The sequence below is a fragment of the Aythya ferina genome (assembly GCF_964211825.1).
Source record: "Aythya ferina genome assembly, chromosome: 8".
NCBI lineage: Eukaryota > Metazoa > Chordata > Aves > Anseriformes > Anatidae > Aythya > Aythya ferina.
In genome coordinates this window covers 7,651,197-7,665,038 of record NC_140304.1, presented here as the reverse complement: position 1 = coordinate 7,665,038, position 13,842 = coordinate 7,651,197, and the positions used below count along the sequence as shown (strand labels likewise).

Below are 13,842 nucleotides of genomic sequence, written 5' to 3'. Positions count from 1 at the left end.
TCCTCACCCCCAGCCCCAATGACTGTGTAAATCTGTCCCCGCCAGGCGAGCTCCGGGAGGTGCTCAGCGACCGCCACCTCCCCAGGAGTCAGTGAGAGTTCAGGTGCTTACTATGTCATCAGGCTTGACCTTCAGATGCGACACTGCCAGGACGTTTGTTTTCCCACAGCAGTGATTGCTTCAGTCAATTATTATTGCCCATCCTAGAGTGCAAACACATAAGGACTTGATTTACAGTGCAAAATATACATCCTGAATTTACTTCCTCTTTTGTTTTTGGACTGTCGTAGCATCTCCAGCTTAAAGAGATGACAGCAAATTACTTCATAGGTAAATATATCTATGTATAGGGAAGGATAAATATCAGTCATTCAGGTCATTCTGAGATGAATGTTCAGTATTGCTTTGGATGGGTCATGTCAGATGTGACAATATATTTAAAGCTTTTTGCTTTTTCTTATAAAAAAAAAGAAAAAGAAAAAAAAAAGATATTTTTCCTGTTTTTCCTTGAAGAAAATATCATTAGCAAATTTTTGATTTGGCAATCTAACCTTTAAATCCAGTTTAACACAGATTTAAGATTGTACTTTCAGTTCTTTAAGCAATGTTTAGGTATTACCAATATACTAAAAGATAGATGAGGCAGCCTCGTGGTAATACAGCTTTTAACCTTTCCTCTCCTCTACCATGACGGGGGAGAATTACAGTAAATGATGGTTACCTTGTCTGCAGTATGGACAATTGATTTGACCTCACTGCATCTGATGCTCTAATGGACTTTGTGGCTGAATCCCTGGAGATATAAAATATGTCCAAGTGAATTGGTGCAGGTTAAAGAACGGACCCGCTTTTCATGGCTGGCTCAAGCTATAATAGATCTCCCGGTTGTTCTGAGAAGAAGATTAAAAATGATCAATATCCAAATCATTAAAAAAAAAAAAAAAAAAAAAAAAAAAGTGGTGGCTTCTGTAAATCTACCTTGGGTATTTTTTTACTGCTGATCACTGGAGGGGGTTGTCTATGTTGATGATATGAATTTCTATTACAAAGGTTTGCTTCTGTTTACTCTCTAGTAACATGTTCCCTTTTATATTAAGAATCAGACACACGGATGGCATGAATCAGCATTGCTTTCCTGAAGTCATGCTTGTTTACACCATGAAGAGTCAGGCCTTAGGTTTATTTAAGATAGATAAAATAACAATACTATAATATTTCCTGGAGCAGAAAATAAAATCAAGGACAGATTTCAGAGAATGATGGCAACTGTGATAACTGTGAATGTCCTTACAGCTCTGCTAGCCACAGTGTCTAAGACAAAAATAAAGGTCTAATTTAGTGAGGGGAAAAGAAAAAAGATTTTCCTTGGCTGCTCTGAGCCCTTCATTTGGCAAAGTGCAACTCAACATCTTGTTTATCCCTTCCTACCCTCTCACGAATATGTCTGTGCCCTTTTCCCACCAGCATACACGTGAGCTGAAGGCGAGAATGGGCCTGTCCAGCACGCGGAGCTGCAAGGAGAAAAGCCTTTAATGTCCCATGACTGGGAGTTCACCCAGAGACCTTCCTCTGCACACAGCAGCGATGGACCAGGCAATTTCAATGGGATTATATGTATACATTTACTTAACTCCCTGTAAAACCCAAGCCTTTAGAACACATATGTACAGCTGTTCCATAGGAGGCACACCTATATTACAGCATGTAATTAGTTAATAAACTTGAAATCTAGAGGAGCCCAGATCTTTAACCTGGAAAGTTTGAAGTTGTTTCAATCTGACTTCTCCAATTGTTTAATGACAAAAAAAAAAAAAAAAAAACTAATTCCAAAGTCTATGTTTGAAGGTGGATGCACTTTTTCCTAGTTTTGAGAAGTGTCAGGACATAGGAATTGAACTGCCCTATCTCAACTGCATTAGATTAACTGAGCAAGTATCTTCTATTACGAAGGAATGGATTCTCACTAGCCAGGACAATAAAATTATGGTTTGCATCTACATAAATGGCATGTAAAGAAATAAATGCAAATGTCCAACAAATTGTAAAGGTTTAGAATGTCTTTTATCCAGCTGTTTGTTGAACTGTATTTACCTTTAGCCTTTCATAGGTTGTTAAAAAAACTGAATGTGTAATAACTTCCTCTGAATGTTTCAATGTAAGCTAATGTACTCTTTCTTTATGTAAAAAGTAAAGGCATTTTGAAGCCTTTTGCTCAAGTCTCTGGGATTGTCTATACTCTGGCTAGGGCTGAGCTGAATGCCTAGCATCCATGGGTAGAAGAGGGAACAACTGCTGCCCCTCCGAACCAGCTATTCTTGTATCTGGAAACATTGTCAGGTGCTACAAGCATCACGCCATCTGAAAGGCCAAAGTTGAGCACTACATTATTGGAGTAGATGACACCTTATTCTTATTCTTCAACAATTCTAACAACTTAGAGTCCCTCACTGTCCCTTTATGAACACAGATGTCATTTTGATGAGGGGACAGCCAAAATGACAAGAAGGTGACCTGTCGGTGAACTCAGGAGCAGGTGAGGCCTGTCAGCTTCTAATTTGAAACTGGTGTCAGTCCTGAGGAATGGCTGGTATAATCACATTTGTAACTGATATCCTATAAACTCTGCAAACATTCACAGTGCGCCTGTTATGAGTAATATGAAATTAACAATTCGTGTTTATGACACGAGACACCAACTGAATCAAGTAGGTTTCAGTAACTGGATCAGCTCTGTCTGTCTTCCAGAGCAGCACATCGAACTGCTTCAGCCGGAGCCAAATGACTGTGTGCTTATGTTACAATAGGCATTGTATTTATTTTGAAGACAAACTTTTGTAACTAGGTGTAAAGTGAAGACCTAAGAACTAACTTCTGGTTGAGTTACTCCATGTAAAGTTTCTCTCACTCAAGTCCAGCCCTCGAGACGTTTGTGATTTTTAAGTTAGAGTTTGGGACCTAACAAATCCCATACTGTATCTCAAATTTTCTGAATAACTGAAGGGAAGGCTCTGTGTAAATCTTCTCTCTCAGACACATAAATTACCAGCTGCATGAATACTGCCATTAAGACATGCAGACAAGTGCAAGGGGTGGGGACAGGGCAGGATGCCCAAAAGAGGTGGAGTTACTGAGAAAACAAGACATTTGCTCACTGAGTAATTTATCCCTAATCTGCCTTCACTGTAGCTGAACAAGAACAAACACCACAAGTTTGTCAGGCTCCCTCATTCTCTAGTCAGGCCATTTTTTCTGCAAAGTAGGTCTTTTCTTCCTATTTCTACTTGTTTTATGTGTATTTTTTTTATTAGGTAAAGTCAAAACTGCAGTATGTGAAGCTAAGGTTTGCATTAAAGTTAGGTTCAAAGATAAACTAAAGCTAAACTGCATTTCTGGTTTGAAGACAGCAAAATCTTGCAAGCTCTCCCACAATGATTGCAAACCCAAATTGTCAGAAACCCTGACACTTCAGTTCCTTTGCTGATGGTATTGCTGCCAAGCTTGGTGCATAGACTAGAAGAAAGACATGCACAATTAAAGATGAACCATTGCAATTGTTACACTGGAACGCAGCGAAGCTAAATAAACTCAGGTCCAAAGCCCAATTAGCTAGTGGAGCTTCCTGAGCAGTTTCAGTGTATCTTCACATATACAAGCCACTTGAATTAATCGCCTGTTGTGCTGTTCTGTGATAGGCAAATGCCACTACTTTCTATTTTCAACAAGAGAACTGCATCCCACAGAGCGTTGGTAATATAATCAAGGGCAGGTACAGCATTACAGCTGCGATCCAGGCTCCAACACCCCTTGCACTCTGGCTCAGCACTAACACAGCTTTAAAATCGTCTAACACTGCTTCAATTTTCTGGCCGTGAATGCCACCTAATTATCAGAGTACAGATGTAATTGTGAATAGTCATTTCAGGAGAAGGTGTCATCCCTCAAATCACCAGTGAAACCAACCTACAGAACTCCTGTTAACCACAGGTGCAGCTGAAAAACGTAGGAGCCATTTTGTTGTTGCTACCTGAATCTCAAAAGCTCAATGGACAGCTTTACAAATCACTAGAAATACCCCATCATATGTAGGAAAAGGAACTGTCTAGCTCCAACCTTAGCAATCCTTCTCCACCACCCTAAAACTCATCTCTGAGCACCAGCCTCGATTTCTAAGAGTCATGGCTACAAGCTGCACCCACTGCTGTTGAGGTCGTCACCTCTCAATGTGTAATGCAGTAGCTCACCTTACTCTGATGGTACAGCACAGTTGTGTGGTGTTTGGACAGAACACACAAAACCATGATAAAAATGACAGCCATTCAGAGCTTTTCTAGAACCCAGTGAAATATGTTTTAGTTTTCCTTCTACTTACACACTCATAATTCACCATATGGTTTGAATAGCGAGCCCAGCCCCGTGGAACAAAGCCCAGCACAACAGCGCATGTTCCCTCTGCTTCAAGGCAGCACAGAAGCACGGCCGTGGGGCAATGTGCACCTTCCCGCTCAGGTCAGAGGAGTTAGGCAGTGCAGCATGCCAAGGTACCTCACACGGTATCACTGCGGGCAGGCTGGCTGACCTGTTGGAGTTTTCTGAACCTCTGGTCATATAAACACTTCTCTGTCACCAGATAGATCAGTTACATTTTGGATTATTGGCTGTAAATGTCTGTTCTCTGTTGATTTTTGTAGTAAAGTGGGTTCACGTGTGTACACATCCCCTACAGTTATCATTAGAGTAACACTACGATCTGGCACAAGCCCAGAACAGAAGAACATAAAATTGTGCTAGAAACTAATCTTAGCTTCCCCTGTGGTGCTCACTGAGCCTACAGCATCTGCAGCACCCAGCAGATGAAATACCACAAGTAGGAGCCTGGGAGGCCTCACTGCCCCTTGTCTTCCTCAAGTTAAAAGGCTACTGGCGCCATCTAGATCAGCAGCTTACCTGAAAAGGGCCCTTTGACCACGTCCCACTGGCAGGTAGGTGTGCAGCAGGTGATGCTGAGCTGCTCCTCTCAGCACCAGGCCCTCTGCGTGAGGTTGCTGTCAATGGGCACTGCAGCACCAGGCAGCGCTGGGCCACTGCCCCATGCTGTGGCCTCTTTTTTTTTTTTTTTTTTTTTAAACAAAAGGAAAAGGGAAAAATATACATGATCCCTTCTGAAAAGCAGAAAGTAAAAGAATGGGACAAAAACCTTTGAGGCACTGATCAAAGAAGATCCTGATCTTGAGAAAAGTCCCCATTCGCGGAAAGGAGGAGCACCAGAGCACATCTGTTTTCGTGACGTAGCTGATGATATTTTGAGCACTGTGGCTCTGCACTTCCCCTTGACCTCGCACCATCACTTTCTGTTAATATAATTAGTACTGGGGCATCCTCCATTCCCACCAGCTTTAATTTCAAAGTTAAACAAAATGACTTTTTTCAGGTTAATCTCGGAATAGGCAGAAATGCACTGTTGACAAATTAAAAGCAGGCTTACACAGTGATGAGATGGAAGAAAGAAAATGGGGATATAAATGTACGGCCCAATTTTTAATTTTATTCATTTCCATTACATCGGGGTAGGCAGAATCAAGAGAACAATATGTGAGGAATTTGTGTTTGTTTCTGGGTGATGCGGAATGGAGAGCCATGTCCTGCATAAGCTCACTGTATGCGAGATGATACCTGTGCACGAGCCTTTCCTCTGACCAGCATGAATCAAGGGCTTGAGGGTGATCAGCCCATATCTCATGCAGCTACTGTAACTGCTGTCTTACGTTTTTTTTTATCCCAAACTTAATGAATATTTAGCTAGCTCTACAGAATGGATTGGCACTAACAGGGTATACTGAGACCATGAACCAATGATTGGGAAACTAGTCTGGAAAGCAGGTTCAAAGCCTTGCTCTGCTTGATTCCCTTGCTGGCTTACTGACTATTTCATAAATCACCACTCTTTGCTGACTGTAGGGCTCCCATATGCAAGTGCCCTAATCACTGAAGATTTTTTTTCCTTATAGTGACATTTCATCCTGTTTGAGAAACTTTCCCCTCAAAACTGATACATTTACAAGGGAAGTTTTAGATTTGGTGACTCAAAGTTCTTAATAACAATAATAATAATAAACAATAATAATAATTCAGTTAAAAACTGAAATCAACTTGGACTTAAATAGCACAGTTTCCCAGCCCCTGGATGCGTGGCAAACTGTGCACAGCCCTAGGGAAAGCTCCAACACTGCAGTCAAAAATCCTGGGAGCAGGAAGACAGCATTAAAGCCATCCATTAAGTAGTGTTTGCATATACTGCTGAGGTGAATTACAAACCTCCCCAGCAGTATTTGCAATCTGATGGCTTAGGAAAGCCATCTGGGAATTGAACCTCAGACACACGATGTTATGCCAGTAACAAAATTAGTGGCTGTATCTTACCCTCTGGAGCCCTTCTCCTCCTCCTAAATCCTCAGGAACCAGCATGGCAGAGGCAGTTGGGAGATGCCTGTGGCTCACGTTTCCTCTCATTGGTACAGACCTGTAGAATGGTGAAATAGATTTATTCGAAGGCGACAGTGTGGAAGCAGACATAGATACATGTGACAGAGCTGGAGGCATCCCAGTATAATTAATGAGTAGCGAAACAAGTATTTATTTATGTTGCACACTTCTAATGAATGGGAATTAGTCACATTGCTGATTCTTGGGTGGCTATTTATGTTGCTTATCTGATATTTGAAAGGAAATTGCACTGAATATTTTCTACTCCAAGGAGGACTGGGCGGTTAAAACAAGAACTGACTTGTGCTTTTGACTAAATGTTAGGAAACTAGTTTCCAATTTTGGAAGTGTCTGGATGTATTTTTCCATTTTTTTTTTTTCCTTCTTTGAGTTTTCCTGACTTCAGTCAGGAGGTGAAATGCCAGAAATACCCAGAGACAACCTATCTAACAAGACCGCTCCCCCATGGGCATTGCAGCCCGCCGGGTGTTTTTCCAAACCACCCCTGAACTCTGAACCTTCAAATCATTTACAGATCTCTTCCACGGGGAGAGGAAAACCACATCCCTGCGTGACTCCAAAAGGAGTGTGGTGGGGAGCCCAGCACAGCAGCACTCCTGCACCATCAAGCTACTTCACAAGTGCAGCAGGAGCGACCATAACAGCAGCTGTGGGCTCCTAGGCCTTCCTGAGCTGGGGATGGAGGAGTCGTGGCCACGATCACTGCATCAGCTTCTGCTTGTGCCGGGTGCTGTTAATGCCCATTATATAATATATATATTATATGCGGGCATTATATATAATGCCCATAATGCTAAGCACAAGCTGGGCACCCCTTTAGCTCCATCGTCACCCAGCACATAATCACCTCATCACCTCGGCTCAGGCTGGAGCCTGAAAGGACCTTAACTAGCCAAAGGCAACTGGGAGAGCCTCCATTTCCCATTACAAGCACCGTCCAATCTGATGGTATTTTCTGTAAGAAACTAAAGCCTTCTGTCCCTGATGATAAGCTGGTTTTTATTAGGAAATATAAAAGTTGTGTTGTACGTCTCTTCTGTATCATGCAGTTCACAAAGCTGGTTCTGGTGGCTGCTGCCATTGACAGGTGTCCTGTAAAGCAGGACTTGTATTGCATCAAAATGTTCATGATTCTAAGGCAGCGGAAAAAGAAATATTTCCATGGCCAAAAGTTCCTGTTAGGTAACTATTGCTGAAGTGTGTACAAGATTGCATGTCAAAACATTTTTATTGTTAGCTGGTACGAATTACATTGACTGACGGCAGCAGTGTAACAACTGAACTGCAGTGTACTTTGTTATTTTACTTTTCTATAGAACAGCTCTGTATTTTAGGAGCTGCTGTCATTTTTAAGTTACAAAGCCTGTCTTTAGAAATGCATGTGCCCTTACTCCTGTTTTCAGTAGCTTTACCAAGTTGGTACAAGTGAATAACAAAACAGATTAAAAACCTGTGTTTCAGTTTTATCTTGCTATATGGTGTCAGAGTACGAGGGCCTCTTAATAAAATAGTATAAATGACCAGAGGAAGAGCAGAAAAAATGAATAGGAAATCAACAGGGGCCTGGGGTTTGTTTGGTTTGGTTTGGTGGAGGTGTTTTTAGTTTGTTTGATGATGCGTTTCTTTTTTTTTTTCCTTTTTTCTTTCTTTTTTCCTTTCTTTTTCTTTTTTCCTTTCTTTTTTTCATTTTTTTTCATTTCTTTTTTTTTCATTTCTTTTTTTCCCTTTCTTTTTCTTTTTTCCTTTATTTTTCTTTTTCTTTTTTCCTTTCTCTTTTTCTTTTTCTTTTTTCCTTTATTTTTCTTTTTCTTTTTTCCTTTCTCTTTTTCTTTTTCTTTTTCTTTTTTCCTTTCTTTTTCTTTTTTCCTTCCTTTTCCTTTTCCTTTTTTTTCTTTTCCTTTTCCTTTTTTCTTTTTCTTTTTTTTTTTCTTTTTTTTTTTTCTTTTCCTTTTTCATTTTCTTTTTTTTCTTTTTCTTTTCCTTTTCCTTTTTCTTTTTCTTTTTCTTTTTCTTTTTCTTTTTCTTTTTCTTTTTCTTTTTCTTTTTCTTTTTCTTTTTCTTTTCCTTTTCCTTTTCCTTTTTGGGGGGAGGAGAATTCTTAAGGTTCAGTTCCTCCTACTTTGCACTTAATCGAGGCGCTCCAAACCGGGGGCTCGATGGCGAGCAGCGCTTGGCATCCACCCGAGGCAAGCGAGCAGAGGCCGGGCCGAGCGTTCCGGAGCCGCTGTGGTGCCCGGCGGGGCCGCACAGCCGCTAGGTGGCGGCCGGGGCCGGGGCTGGAGCGCGCTGCGCCCGCCCGGTGCTCGCCGCTGGGCTCCTGCCGTCCCTGCGGGGTGCTGCCTGCAACCCTGAAAAAGCCCAAATTCTTCCCTGCGTGTGGCTACTCACCAAAAAGGCTTTCATGGGAGCCTCTCAGATCTGCTGTGATGACATCTGCATCCACATTCAGCTTGTTCCGTATTTATTTTATCTCCTCTCTTTTAATCCTGAAGAACTTTTATTTTTTTCAATGTTTTTGCAGTTTACTTCAGCATAAGGACCACAACTGTAAAACAAAATATTTGCAAGCTACATAACTGCTCGGGACTGGAAACTTCTGTTCAGACTGCTCTGTTTGTTGGTGTACACAACATTTCAGCAAGGAAATGATGCTAATTTTGCTGCCAACATTGCATTAATGTTTCTTGCTTGCTGCCTGCTCACACTATTAACCCAAGCAGCTTCTGCACACAAGCGGCGAAACTTGACTTCAGCACAAGCCAGCGCTGCCGAGGTAGCTGGGCTCAGCTGGGTGCGTTCCTGCAGCGCTGCTCTGGAGCCCAGAGCCCAGCACGACAGCCTGCTTCTCATCTCATCGCCCTTCAACACCTTCTTACTTGACGTTCTTCTGAATTAGGTCTCAGTTGCCACACACTGAAGATGTAAGGGCCTTATTCTGGATCTAACTGGGCAGAATAACTCCAGGGTAACCTCACAGAGGTCAGCTCCCTGTGTCCCGCACAGCTCCACTGCCGGGTTTCTGCGTTTGGCTCTGGCACCACAAAAAGCAGCGCCAGTGCGCAGCAGCAAGAGGCCCTGGAAATGGCAGCACTTTGGGGTCACAGTTAGCCCTGGATTCACAACGCCAGGGGAGTTAACAGCATTATTAAATGCTAGCAGAGAAGATGAGAGTAATATATAGGGAAATTATAAGGCAACAGACTTCATTTTTTCAGCCTATTGACATGTGTGCGTGAATGTATGTGTGTGCACTACCCCATCACATGCCTGTTGTAGCTGCTGCTGGAGAGTAAATATGGAAATGTGGAAGGAGACGATGAATAGAAAAGCAAAGCAGTGTAGAATAAGGAAGCCTGTTATTTTTTACTTGTCTCTGACAACTGATGGATTTGCATCAGCTTGCAGAGCTTCCACGTGGAAGAGCTGATTGTTTTGGAAATGAATGCAAAGATTCACTCCTGGGCAGAGAGATTTCAAAGCACTACAACAGTTAGCTCTTTAAAATGTTTCTGAACAGCAACACTGAAAAACTGTAATGGTAACAGCACAAATAAGGCAATATTAATGAAGTCAGTCCTTGCTGGTAAACTACCACCGTGCTTTTGAAGTAAAAATTTCAAACTGTTTTTGTTTATTTGCTAAGAGTTCAGCTCGTTCTCTTTCTTTTAATCGAACGCGATTTTGGTTCTGCTGGTCATTTTGAAGAACACTGGAGAAGAGGGAAAGGCCACTGTGAGAAATGAATTTAACATCCAAATGTCCCTGAGAAAGCAGAGCCGTTCCTCTGGGCCAGGGGGCACACGGGCAGAGCAGGGGGCTGTACACTGCTCACAGGCTCAGAGCCGCCCAGCTCCCCTTGGGCTTCAGAGGTCAGCGGCCACTTTTCTTTAAATGTTCTGAAAGTTTAAAGAGCCCACAGAAGTCATGAGGAGCATCAGGTGGTGGAAGCTGTTAACTGCCCCTTATTTCACTGAGGTGCCTAAGGAAAAGCTAACACCTGGCATAAATCCTGCATCACACCCAGTAGGCAAATTCTGCTTTACTTCCGAAGTTCTATTTAGAAATTAGAAAAACTGAAACAAAATCCTGTGCTTTGAATACTGTCGGTACATGTGAAGTTTCAGTTTGAATGGAATTACAATAACTAATTTAAGTTCTGCTCAATACTAGCTTGGCTCTGCCTGAGTTGCCGGGACGCCTTATATAAGGCATGGGTGTTTGGTTGATTGCGGCTTCCTTGGAAGGAAGGCTGTGCCCAAGACCCACCATCCAGGAGTGAAAAGGTCACCCTGCTTGCTCCCAAGGGCAAAATCCATTATCTCCACATCCAGGATACTGTTTCCATATCAAAAGATACCAGTTTTGGAAGAACATGATTTCAGAGCATGAAGCAGCTCCACAGACCACTTGGGTTTGACCTTCAAATGCCTTAGATAGACACAAGCCTTGAAAATGACCCTCGGCACCCTGGGAACTTCCATGGAAAAAATGAAGCACCCAGGGTGTGTATCCTTGACTGTCTGTGCTGCTGAGTCAATGAATTACAGTGCTGTAAATGAGCTGAAGCTCTAGGTAATCTAGGAAAAGAGAAAACAGTGCTAAGGCTGATGGTTTTTGAATGTATATGTTAGATACATGCATGCCCCTGTACGCCAGGGAAACAAAAGGAGTCAGAGTGATTTTATATTCCAGTGCCGGTTATCTGGGAAGAGCGAGGAGCTGAAGCACACCCAGGAGCCATCCTGTGGTTTCTGCAGTGCTGCTGACTCCCAGCTGCTCGATGGGGCTGCTGCCACGCAGACACCCACCCAGAGCACCCCATGAACGGCCAGGAGCATGGCATGGGAGCAGGCTGGAGCAGCAAGAGAGCCCGTACAGCTCCCATCAGCAGCACCAGCAGCAACACAACGAAGCTGCCTGAACTCGCACCATGAGATGGTTTCAATGCAGCATGCCCACAAACAAGGAGAGGCTTTGCCAGACCTTCCCAGAAGCACAGAAGTGGAATATGGATCTGGGAAGTGTGGTTTTTGTCTCAGCTATAGATAATCCTGACGCTATGCAGGCAAAAACCATTAATGAAAGAGGAACAATAAATTCTCTGGCTTTGTTTGGGCATCAACATTTGGATATCTGGGGCAAAATACCCAGGGGAGATTGAGACTGGATACTAAGAAAAGGTTCTTCGCCGAGAGGGTGGCCAGGCACTGGAAAGGCAGTCACGGCCCCAGGCCTGCTGGAGTTCAAGAAGCACTTGGACAACACTCTCAGACACTTGGTCTGATTTTTGGGTGGTCCTGTGTGGAGCCAGGAGTTGGATTCAGTGATCCTTGCGAGCCCCTTCCAACTCAGGATAATCTATCATTCTTTGATTCTATGAAATGCTTCACAGAAACAAAGGCATGTTTTTTCTTTTCCTACCTCTTTACATTTTCATTTCAGCATATGGCTTTTCGTACATGAACTTGCACGAAATATCTATGATACCCAGTTCAAACCAGAATTGTTACTGTGGCTCATCTACTGTATAAATGTTTGCAGATCCCACTGTGCTATGTGATGTGCTTTTGCAGCATTCAGAATGTGCAGCTGCATATGGGAATGCAGGAGGGGTCAGCATTGAGGGGATTCACATTTAGCATTGCCTACTGGAATCCCAAAACTAAAAATGAGCCAGAGGAAAACAGCAGTGCTCTTCTTTCCATACGCTTATGGTCAATGAGCAATTCCAAGGATCCAGGTCTGATTTCACAATTCTACACGTGCACCCCACTAAATCTTTTCAAAATCTGCAGCAATAAATGTTTAGGCATCCGATAGTTGGATTCAGATCTGAAATTAATGTTTACTTTGATCCATGATACATGTACAATCTATGATCAGTACCCTAACAAAAACATAACTTTATCTGTGGATTTGAAAAATTGTGTTTGAAGAAAACAATCACAAGTTCTCTAAGTGTAATTAAGTTCTTCTACCTCTCACTCCTACCAGTACAGCCAGCTAAATTGAAGTTAAATATGTAAATGGTTGTCCTTATTGTATTAGGTCAGAGATGGAGTTTTGTTCCTATTAAGAGTACTGCTACTGTGACATAAAACTCTGTGATGTAAAGTAAAGGAATATAGACAATAAAGTCAAAGTGTCTATGAAAACATTGTTCAAGTACCTTGTCTGTCTTCCCAACAGTTTTGGTGTTTGTTTTTTCCCTTATTTGCTGTGCTCCTTCCCATGATCTGTTTTGGTCACTCTCAACAGGAAGATGTCATTACAGTAGAGTTTCTTCAAATTGATGCAAGCTAATTTCTGCCAAGCAGAAATTGGACTTTGTGAAGGCTCGCTAGTTCTTGCAGCTCTTCTGATTTAAGCCACAGACACTAATGTAACATAAATGTTTAACAGCGCTTAGTAAATTGACTAGTAGGAACTTTACTAGCTCCAAGTAATACTAGAAACCAACACAGTGAATTTATGTAAAGCCTACAGCAACTCTGTGATCATGCGTATTTATACAGTTAACTAATCCAGAGAGTTTTCATCAGCCAGTCAGACACGGGAACATGTCACCCAGCTGCTGTGGCTGGTTCACTCATGATTTAGCTGATGAATCTGGAATACTTGCCACAACACTCAGTAATCACTTCAACAATAACTTCTTGGACAAACTGTTCATCAGACAATAACCTCAAACCACATAAGCTTCAAACTTTTAGTCAAAAAAAAAAAATTATTTTCTGTTTTCTAAGGGCTATGTTCTGTGTGCAAGTACTTGACTATGAATAGCTCACCCTGCCTTGCTGACCCATGGGCTGGGGCAGCGCCGTGAGCTGGCCCCGTGCAACCATCCCCACACAGCTCTGCCACTCACCCACTGACCCCGGGCACTCCCTGCTATTCCATCAATGCAGGACCGTGATCCCAGCCCTGCTCACATATTAGGCAAATTCATCTTTTTTTTTTTTTCTTTTTTTTTTTTTTAATGTTGCAGATATTCTCACTGTTATTTAGATGAAGAATAACAGACATATTGATGTGCACATAACTGTCTATAGCATTTCTGAATACCTCAGCGCCCTTTGAGGCCACGTATATGCCGGTTTGTTAAATCTGAGGAAAATTTCTCTCTTAGCATCATTTCACTGACTGGCTGCCTGATCCTTACTTCTTTTTTTTTTGTTTTTTAAGTGCAACATGAATTTGGGTGTAACCAAGCTACTGTGAGGTCCTGCTGCATTCAGGGGAGCCAGATTAAAATGGATGTATGAGCCAGCATTGATGCACTCAGAGATGGGCAGGTTGGACTGTAGGTAAGTATGATGCTAGTTTTTTCTGTGCTACATA

At 42.3% G+C, this 13,842-nt stretch overlaps 2 long non-coding RNA genes across 3 annotated transcripts in view; one reads left to right on the top strand and one right to left on the bottom strand.

Moving 5' to 3' along the window:
- The window catches only part of LOC311440426, a 73,138-nt gene that overhangs the window by 56,734 nt on the left and 2,562 nt on the right, over window positions 1-13,842 (top strand). Inside the window, exon 18 of one of the 2 annotated variants that reach the window (XR_014695401.1) lies at window positions 13,687-13,808. This is a non-coding gene — a long non-coding RNA (uncharacterized lncRNA). Of the gene's footprint in view, window positions 1-1,464; window positions 1,822-13,686; window positions 13,809-13,842 lie in introns of those variants that run through there. The other variant, XR_014695402.1, reaches the window with a different exon arrangement.
- Window positions 6,416-13,842, bottom strand: part of LOC311440427 — a 110,384-nt gene continuing 102,957 nt past the window's right edge. Inside the window, exons 7-9 of the long non-coding RNA XR_014695403.1 lie at window positions 12,671-12,878; window positions 8,890-9,046; window positions 6,416-6,517 (exon numbers count right to left, since the gene is read on the bottom strand). This is a non-coding gene — a long non-coding RNA (uncharacterized lncRNA). The remainder of the gene's footprint in view (window positions 6,518-8,889; window positions 9,047-12,670; window positions 12,879-13,842) is intronic.